Source organism: Macaca fascicularis, chromosome 9 (genome assembly GCF_037993035.2).
Source record: "Macaca fascicularis isolate 582-1 chromosome 9, T2T-MFA8v1.1".
In the NCBI taxonomy this organism is placed as follows: domain Eukaryota; kingdom Metazoa; phylum Chordata; class Mammalia; order Primates; family Cercopithecidae; genus Macaca; species Macaca fascicularis.
Window position 1 is genome coordinate 52,872,001 of NC_088383.1, and position 10,663 is coordinate 52,882,663.

At 41.4% G+C, this 10,663-nt stretch overlaps 1 pseudogene; it reads right to left on the minus strand.

Annotated features, from left to right (window-relative positions):
- Positions 1–5,547: 5,547 nt before the first annotated feature.
- LOC102144001 (coiled-coil-helix-coiled-coil-helix domain-containing protein 2 pseudogene) lies at positions 5,548–8,208 on the minus strand (annotated as a pseudogene).
- Positions 8,209–10,663: the final 2,455 nt, after the last annotated feature.

A 10,663-nucleotide genomic window follows, 5' to 3' on the forward strand; every position in this document is an offset into this window, starting at 1 on the left:
CTTTTTCATATTGTTTGCTGTTGATGTATATAAATGCTACTGATTTTTGTATGTTGATTTTGTATCCTGGAACTTTACGGAATTTGTCAGTTCAGAGAATTTTTTGGTATAGTTTTTAGGATTTTCCAAATGTAAGATCACATTGTCTGCCAGCAAGTCTAACTTGACTTCTTCCTTTCTAGTTCGGATGCCCTTTATTTTTTTCTGTCACCTAATTGCTCTGGCCAGGACTTCCAGAATTATACTGAATAAAAGTAGTGAAAGTGGGGATCTTTGTCTGGCTCCAGATCTTAGAGAAAGGATTTTCAATTTTTCCCCATCAAGTATGATGTTGGCTTTGGGTTTGTCTAATATATGGCTTGTATTATTTTGAGGTATGGAATACACCCAGTTTGTTAAGCATTTTTATCATAAAGGGATGTTAAATTTTATTGAATGCTTTCTCAGAATCTATTGAAATTATATGGCTTTTGTTCTTGGTTCTGTAAATGCAATGTATCACATTAATGTATCGTGTAAATCAATAAATGTTTATTAATGTATCACATAAGTCAATAAATGTTTAATATTTCTCGATTTATATATGTTGAACCATCCTTGCATTTCTGGGATGAATCCCACTTGAACATGGTGAATGATCTTTTTAATCTGTTGTTGAATTCAGTTTGCTAGTATTTTGTTGAGGATTTTTGCATCTACATTCATCAGTGATATTAGCTTCTCATTTTCTTTTTTTGTTGTGTCTGGTTTGATATCAGGGTAATGCCAGCCTCATAGAATGAATTTGGAAGTATTTCCTCCTTTTCATTGTTTTGAAGAGTTTGAGTAGAGTTGGTATTAGTTCTTCTTTAAATGTTTGGTAGAATTCAGCAGTGAAGCCACCTGGAGTTTTCTTTGATGGGAGACTTTATTACAGCTTAGAGCTCATTACTTGTTATGGGCTTGTTGATGTTTTCTTTTCTTCATGGTTCAGTCTTGGCAGGTTCTATGTGTCCAATTTATCCATTTCTTCTAGGTTTTCCAATTTGTTGTTGTATAGTTGTTGATGGTCTCTAATGTTTCTTTGTATTTCTGTGGTCTCAGTTATGTCTCCTTTTGTTGTTTCTGATTTTATGTATTTGGGTCTTCTCTCTTTTTTCCTTAGTCTAGCTAAAGGTTTGTCAATTTTATCTTTTCAAAAAACTACTTGTTTTGTTGATATTCTCTCTCTCTATATATTTTTACCTCAACTTCATTTATTTCTGCTCTGATCCTTATTGTTTCCTCCCTTCTAATTTTGGATTAAGTGTGTTCTCGCTTTTCTAGTTCGTTGGGGCACATTGTTAGATTTTTTATTTGAAGTCTGTCTACTCTTTCTTTCTTGGTTTTGTTTTTGAGACAGAGTCTCGCTCTGTCACCCAGGTTGGAGTGCAGTGGTGCAATTATGGCTCTCTGCAGCCTCGACTTCCCAGGCTCAAGCGATCTTCCCACCTCAGCCTCCCGAGTAGCAACTACAGGTATGTGCCACTACAACAGCTAATTTAAAAAATTTTTGTAGAGATGAGGTCTCACTGTGTTGTCCAGACTGCTATCGAACTCTTGGCCTCAAGCAGACTTCCCACTTCGGCCTCCCAAAGTGCCAGGATTACAGGCATGAGTCACTGTGCCTGGCCTGTCTTTCTGCTTTTTTGGTGAAGGTGTTTATTGCGAAAATCTTCCCTCTTAGTACTGCTTTTTCTGTGTTCAATAGATTTTGGTATGTTGTATTTCCCTGTTCATTTATCCAAGAAATTTTAAAAATTTCTTCCTAATTTCTTCATTGACCCTTTGGTCACTCAGGAGCATGTTGCATAGTTTCCATGTGTTTGTGAAGTTTCTGATGTTTCTTTTCGTCTTGATTTCTAATTTTATTCCATTGTAGCTAGAAAAGATACCTAATATGATTTCCACTGTTTTTTTTTTTTTGAGACAGGGTCTTGCTTTGTTGCCCAGGCTGGAGTGCAGTAGCACAATGATGGCTCACTGCAGCCTTGACCTCCTGGGCTTACATGATCCTCCCCCCTCAACAACCTGAGTAGCTAGGACTACAGGTACATGCCACCACGCCCAGCTAATTTTAAAATTTTTTGTAGAGATGGAGTTTCACTTTGTTGCCAGGCTTGTCTCAAACTCCTGGCCTCAAGTGATCCTCCTGCCTCAGTCTCCCAAAATGCTGGGATTACAGGTGTAAACCACCATGCCTGGCCCGATTTCTACTTTTTAAAATTTACTCAGGCTGGGCACAGTGGCCATGCCTATAATCCTAGCACAGAGGCCAAGGCGTGTGGACCACTTGAGGTCAGGAGTTCGAGACCAGCCTGGCCAACATGGTGAAACCCTGTCTCTTGTAAAAATACAAAAATTAGCTGGGTATGGTGGCAGGAACCTGTAATCCCAGCTACTCAGGAGGCTGAGGCAGGAGAATTGCTTGAACCTGGGAGATGGAGGCTGCAGTGAGCCGACATCAGGCTACTGCACTCTGGCCTGGGTGACACAGCGAGACTCTGTCTCAAAAAAAAAAAAAGTTATTGAGACTTGTTTTGTGGCCTAAGGTGTGCTCTATTATGGAGAATGTTTCAAGTGCTGATGAAAATAATGTGTGTTATGCAGCATTTGGGTAAATGTTATGTAGATGTTACTTAGGTCTATTAAGTATAGTGTGCAGTTTAATTGTGATGTTACTCTATTGATTTTTTGGTCTGTATGATTTGTCCATTACTGAGACAGTTCCCTACTATTATTGTATTGCACTCCTTCTCTCCCTTCAGACCTATTAATGCTTGCTTTTTAAACTTGGGACCATCCTGTGTTGCATGCATATTTATAATTATTATATCCACCTGCTGAATTGATCCCTTTATCATTATATAGTGACCCCTTTTGTGTCTTTCTACAGTCTTATTTTGTATTCTATTTGATCTAAGTATAATGATTCCTGCCCTCTTTTGGTTTCCAGTTTCGTGAAGCATCTTTTTCTATCCCTTCACTTTCAGTCTATGCGTGTCTTCAGAGGTGAGGTGGGTTTCTTATAGTAGCATGTAGTTGGGTCTTATTTCTTTATCTACTCAGTCACTCTATCCCTTTTAATTGGAGAATTGAGTCCATTTACATTCTGTTTTATTATTGATAAGAAAGGATTTACTACTGCCATTTTATTGCTTGTTTTCTGGTTATTTTGTAACTTTTGTCTTCCTTTCTTCCTTTTTTATTGTCTTCTTTTGTGGCTACGTGATCTTCTTTGGTAGTATGTTTTAATTCATTGTTTTTTTACTTGCAGTGAATCGATTTTTTTTTTTTTTTGCATTGTGGTTCCCGTGAGGAAACCAAAAAATATATATCTTATAGATATAACAAGTTATTTTAAACAGATGACAACTACACTTTGATCACAAAGAAAAGAAGACAAACAGAAAAAAGGAAAAAAAGACCAGTTCTACACTTTAACTCTATCCCCCCATTTTGACTTTTAGTTGTCTGAATTTACATATATTTATATTACTTACCTCTTGACAGGTTGCTATAGCTATTATTGTTCGTGACAAATCGATCATGGCTGTTGTGGTAAACTGAGCACCAGAGAGACCGATACGGGGAATATAGGAGGATGTTTATTTAAGGTACGCACCAGCTCAGTGGATTCACATCCAAAAAGCTGACCATTGAACAAAAACAGAGTTTAGCTTATGTAGGTTAGCATACATAAGCAAAATAAAGGCAGTAAGTTTTACAGTGACAAGTCACGTAATCTATAGCATAACTGCTGACCTTGGCAATAACCTGTGGCCTTGTATAGCTAGTGGCCTAGCAACTGCATCGAAAGAAAAACAGGAACTTTGCAAATCCTACTAAATACAAGCATTGGCAAACATAGTCATAACTAATAGTACAATACAGGAGAGACAGTAAAGGAATTTGTTTTTCTTCTTTTAACCTTGCTTGGGGGTGTCCGGAGTTCATTTCTTAAGGCTAGGTCACCACGACCTGTCTATAGCCTTGCCTGCAGTAGAGAAAAACTTGTGTTTCTCACTTCACCTTTAAGTGCTGAATGTATTCACTTTTCTTGGAGTGAATAAATGCAGTACTTATTTTCATTATTATTTTTAAATTTCTGTCTCATGCCTATTGGGCTCCATACTAAAATTGTGAGTGGATTGTATGCCACAGTTACAGTATTAGAGCATTCTGGGTTTTTCTATGTATTTAATTTTACTAGTGGGTTTTATACTTCAATTTTTCTCACATTAGCAATTTTTTTTCAGACTGAAGAAGTACCTTGAGCATTTCTTGTAAGATAGGTCTGGCGGTAGTGAATTCTTTTGGGGCTTTTTTTCTTTTGAGACAGGATCTCCCTTTCTTGCCCAGATTGGAGTGCAGTGATGCAATGTTGACTCACTGCAGCCTCAACCTCCTGGGCTCAAGCGACCCTCCCACCTCAGTCTCTCTAGTAGCTGAGACTACAGGCATGCACCACCACACCAGGCTAATTTTGTTTATTATTTGTATTTTATTTTATTTTACTTTTATTTTATTTTATAGAGATGAGGTCTCACTATGTTGCCCGGGCTGGTCTCCAACTCCTGGACTCAGGTGATCCTCCTACCTTGGCCTCCCAAAGTGTTGGGATTATAGGTGTGAGCTACTGTGCCTAGCCTGGCATGTTAGAATCATATAGGGAGCAATGACAAATATGATGTTTAGAGCCTGGGCGACATAGTGAGACCCCTGTCTTTACAAAAAACTAAAAAAACAGCTGGGTATGGTGGCTGATGTCTGTTGTCCCAGCTACTTGGGAGGCTGACATGGAAGGATGGTTTGAGCTTGGGAGGTGGAGGCTGCAGTAAGCAGTGACTGCCACTCCAGAGTGGATGACAGAGAAAGACCCTGTCTAAAAAAAAAAAGAAATGTTGTTTAACTTTCTTTGATTCATGTTTGCATGAAAGTATGCTTTTTATTTATTTATTTATTTTGAGAGTCTCACTCTGTCACCCAGGCTGGAGTGCAGTGCACTACTGGGCTCAAGCGATCCTCCAACATCAGCCTCCTAAGTAGGTGGGACCACAGGCTCATGCCACCACACCCAGCTAATTTTTTGTATTTGTTGTAGAGATGGGGTTTCACCACATTGCTCAGGCTGGTTTCAAACTCATGGGCTCAAGAGATGCTCAGTTTTGAACTCCCAAAGTGCTAGGATTGCAGATGTGAGCCAGCATGCCTATATTAATTTTGTTTTGGGTGGGAGGGTTGAGAAAATCACTTTATTCTAATTAACTCTCAAACAATAAAATTACAGCAGCTGGTTTAAGGAAACCACAGAAATATTTGTCCAGCCCAAAATTCTATACCATCTTGGTGAAATTCTATACAGTGAGAACACCCTCTTCCATTGTAATTCTGAAGCAGGAAAGATATGAATGACAGAGGAGAATTTTAACTGATGGTTTTATACTTTATACCTTTATTGTCAATTATATTTTATGCTAAATTAACTTGGTCATAAGAGCCATTTTCATTTCTTCAGTTTGGACTTGATTAGGCTATTCCATTTGCAAATCTGCACTGTTTCAACACTTCATTGAAACCTCACAGAGTTTTATGTCATCCTGGTTCTGGGCATGCTCCAAAAACCGTTTGATCTCAGAAGCAAGGCCGCTGCTGCTGTGCTGGCTGGGTTCCCTGAGGTTCGTGGTAAGTGAGACCAGGCCTTGGAGGCTCAGCATTATTTCTTCCACTAAAACCCCCAGCGTGTGCCCAACAGTAGAGCCTGCAGCAATGCCAGCTGCAGTGGTTGCCATTTGGGCCATCAGAGCTAGCCACCAAGGTGCAGCAGCAGGAAAGCCAGTTGCAGAGGATGGGGCTGCTGCTGGGGGCTGAGCTGTGGTGCTGGGCTGGGTGCAGTTCTCATCTCAGGTGCCCGGCTGGCTGGAGGGGCTGTGCAAGTGATGATGCGGCTTCCATGCAGCATTATGGCTGCACAGAGGCTCAGCCTGTGAAACCCTGCAAAGAGCTCAACACCATAAATGTGTTATGAGTATGTGTTTCAAAATTGTATAAGATTTCTAAAAAGTTGATATATCTTGGTACATGTAGTGAATTGCTTTAATCTGATGCTTTTCTGCATAGAGCTTTTAGCTCTGTGCAAATCCTAGAGTGTTACGTCTTCAAGGATATTCATGGAAAGGACCAGGAATTGTACTCTTGAATAGAGGTTTCTGATAGCTTTGTAGATCATATCATTAGACTATGTAAAAGCTTACAGACCACTAATAAAAGACTGGTGTGTTCATGAAGATCACTAATTGTGTTAGTCCATTGCACTGCTATAAAGAATACCTGAAAGAAAGTGTAATTTATAAAGAAAAGAGGTTTAATTGGCTCAAGGGTTCTGCAGGCTGTACAGGAAGCATGGCTGGGGAGGCCTCAAGAAACTTTCAATCATGGCAGAGGGGAAGCAGGCACATCTTACATGGCCAGAGCAGGAGAAAGAGAGAGAGAAGGAGGTGCTACACACTTTTAAACAACCAGATCTCATGAGAACTCACTCACTCTCATGAGAATAGCACCAAAGGGGAAATCTGTCCCCACAACCCAATCACCTCCCACCAGGCCCACCTCCAACACTGGGATTACAACTTGACATGCGATTTGGGTGGGGACACAGATTCAAACCATATCACTAACTCAACCTCAAACAGAACAAGAATTAATTACCTGGGACTGAACTGATGGAGAAGTGAAATGATTTTTATATCTTTTTGTTGGAAACATTGCTGATTCTTTTCATGTTTTGTTTTGTGGAGTCAAGAAAACTTTATTTCTTTTGAGCTACTTGTAAGTCACAGAAATTGGGTAAAATATACCTTTATTTATTTATTTATTTATTTATTTATTTATTTTTTAAACAGAGTTTTGCTCTTGTTGCCCAGGCTGGAGTACAATGGTGTGATCTCGGCTCACTGAAACCTCTGCCTGCCGGGTTCAAGTGATTCTTCTGCCTCAGCCTCCCAAGTAGCTGGCATTACAGGTGCCTGCCACCACACCCAGCTAATTTTTGTATTTTTAGCAGAGGGGTTTCACCATGTTGGCCAGGCTCGTCTCAAACTCCTGACCTCAAGTGATCCACCCTCCTTGGCTTCCCAAAGTGCTGGGATTACAGGCATGAGCCACTGCACCCAGCCTAAAATATACTTTTGTGAGTAAATTGAGACATTTACCTTTCTCTCTACCTGATTTCTCCAGAATTCAGAAACTATTTGTGTGTTTTCTTACATTATGGCAATATAGTTATTTGCATAAGCTCAGTAAGAATCCATTTTTTTTTTTTTTAACAGGACACAATTGGAGACACTGTTTTTTTTTTAAACCACCATTTGACTGGAATGACGTATTTTCTGATATGACCAGATTGCTTTAAATAACTGAAGTTGACTTATAAAGCCGATAGACATGGGGAATGACCGGCCTGGTACCTTGTCTACACAGTTCCCTTACAAGGTTCCTGACCTTGTGGTAAGAAAATAATATCAGTTTCTGGCCAGGTATGGTGGCTCACACCTGTAATCCCAGCACTTTGGGAGGCTGAGGCAGGTGGATCACGAGGTCAGCAGTTCAAGACCAGCCTGGCCAAGATGGTGAAACCCTGTCTCTCCTAAAAATACAAAAAAATTAGCCAAGCATGATGGCAGGAGCTTGTAATCCTAGCTACTCTGGAGGCCGAGCAGAGAATTGCTTGATCCCAGGAGGCAGAGGTTGCAGTGAGCTGAGATTACACCACTGTAGTCCTGCCTGGGTGACAGAGCAAGACTCCGACTTAGAAAAAAAAAAAAAAGGATATCAGTTTCTGACAGGCACAGGGACCTCAAGATATTTTGAGACCTAGAGAAGAGAGAAATTTATCTAGTTTGTACAGGTATGACGGGTACAGTCTGATGGTGAATCCTTGGCTTGGTCACTGCACTCCAGGCTGGGTGATGGAGTGAGATTCTGTCTCAAAAAAATGAAAAAATTAGCTCGGGGTGATGGCGCACAACTATAGTCCTTTTTAATCAGTGTTCTCACACACACACCTTTGAACGCTTGGCTGATTATCTCTTTAGGATGAGCCCGTGGAAGGGCGCTCACTGGGTCACGGGATGTGCTCACAATGTGCTCCTTACTTTTGTGGCTGTGAGTCCCTTCCCTTAAAGTTCTCATTACCCCAGGCCCCCCAGGGTGATCTTTTGAGAAAAAGGCCTGTTCCTGTCTTATCCTCTGTAAAACTTCCAAGGCTTCCCATTGCCTGCACGGAAAGGTCCAAACTTCATCCTGGCCCAGCCTTTTGCCAGCTTTGGTGCCGCCCACTGGCTGGAGCACCACATCTCCACTTGGCCTTGAGTTCATCTGAAAAATGGGTACAGATTACACCATTCCCTTCACATTGCCAAGTGGCTAAAGAAGTGAGGAATTTAAGCATTTAGCACAGAGCCCGTCTCTCTTTAAGTTTTAGCTGGTAGTGATCGAAACAGTGAACTCCCCATTGCCGAGACCAGCTTGGTCGGGGAGACCCTAACTCAGCGGCGCTAGAGGAATTAAAGACACACACACAGAAATACAGAGGTGTGAAGTGGGAAATCAGGGGTCTCACAGCCTTCAGAGCTGAAAGCCCCGAACAGAGATTTGCCCATGTATTTATTAACAGCAAACCAGTCATTAGTATTGTTTCTATAGATGTTAAATTAACTAAAAGTATCCCTTACAGGAAATCAAGGGATGGCCCGAATTAAAGGAATAGGTTAGGCTAGTTAACTGCAGCAGGAACACACTCTTAAAGACACAGATTGTTCATGCTTTTGTTTGTGGCTTAAGAATGCCTTTAAGCTGTCTTCCGCCCGGGGTGGGCCAGGTGTTTCTTGCCCTTATTCCTGTAAACCCACAACCTTCCAGCGTGGGCGTTAGGGCCACTATGAACATGTTACAGTGCTGCAGAGATTTTGTTTATGGCCAGTTTTGGGGCCAGTTTATGGCCAGATTTTCAGGGGCTTGCTCCCAACCCCCCATTTTGAGTCCTTAATCTGTATTATCAGTAAATAACGTTCTTTTCAAATGATTTACATGACTCCTGCAAGCTCTGCCTACATCTGCCCACTGGCAATTGACCCTTTGTCCAAGCCCCACACAGGAGCACTTACAGTGGAGTGTACTAAGAAAGGGTATCTCTTAGTCTTGGGCCACAGAAGGGAAATCGATATTTTAGTTCTGATAGGAAGGATGGAAAGGAGTTGGCCAGGACAAGAGTTGGGGCCCAAGTTAGGCAAGCAGAAGGAAGAGGCCAGGGCAGCTCCTGCATGGGTCCAGTTCCCTAGGTGGTATGAAGCTTGGTAAGCAAGGGGCTAAGGAAGCCACTGGGGCAGAGCCACATGAGCAGGATTGGCAGAGGGAGAGGTGAGGATGGCAAAGCAGGCAGGAAAGGGTGGAGGGTGCCGCGGGTTAGGCAAGGAGTTCAGACAGTCGAGGAATGATGGAAAGCCAATGGGGGCAGCTTTGCTTTGGGATCCAACAATGACTGTTGGTACCCAGCTCTGCCATTTACTAGGTGAGGGACCAAAGACAAGTTACGTTCTCTGAGCCAATTTCCTTATCTGTAAAATGAGAATAATAATTGTACCTTCTTTGGTGGTGAGGACTCAGTGCAATGATGTATTTGTAAAGGGCTCTGCATGTCCTCTGGACTCAGCAAATGTTAGCCATATATAAATAAATGCAGATTCTGGATCCAGTCCCCAAAGTAAGGAAAGACTGGTCCTCAGGTGCCCTTGCTGGAAAAAGCGGGATGGAAAAAGTGGGATACTTTTATTTTTTGTAGAGTCTCGCTCTGTCATCTACGATGTAGTGAGTGGCGCGATCTCAGCTCACTGCAACCTCCACCTCCTGGGTTCAAGCAATTCTCCTGCCTCAGCCTCCTGAGTAGCTGGAGCTACAGGTGCACACCACCACACCCAGCTAATTTCTTTTGTATTTTAGAAGAGATGGAGTTTCACTGTGTTGCCCAGGCTGGTCTCGAACTACTGAACTCAGGCAATCCACCCGCCTCAGCCTCCCAAAGTGCTAGGATTACAGGCATGAGCCACTGTGCCTGGTCATGATTCTTGATAAAGTGGCTTTGTAGGATTCCTGCCTAAAACTCGGCTCACCAGGCCGAGACAAGGCATAGTTGAAAGGAGGATGCAAAGGAGCCTGACTCCACTTTAGGAGAGACGCTTGTCAGCTGTTCTATCCTTAGCATACAGAAGTGAGTGGCACATAGTGGGGCTTCGGTCAATCATTGGTAAATTGGTAAATGAATGAACCATTCTGAGAAATTTTCTTAAAAAAAAAAAAAGGCCCTAATTGAATGAGAGAGATACATTTTCCTCCCTTAGCTTTCTAATTCCTGGAGTTAATAAATAGAAACATATATTTTCCCTAGAAAATAATACATTTGTTAAAACAGATTCAGCCTACTTTCATTTTCTATGTCAGCAAATGGTGAGGAAATAATGTTTTTAGTGTTCTAGATGATGTACTTTTCTAACATGCTTTTTATTTGTATGAAATAAAAACAGGATTATTTGGAAACAAATAGCTATCCAAAGTCACATAAAATACGTCTCTCATATTTTGCTTACCAGTT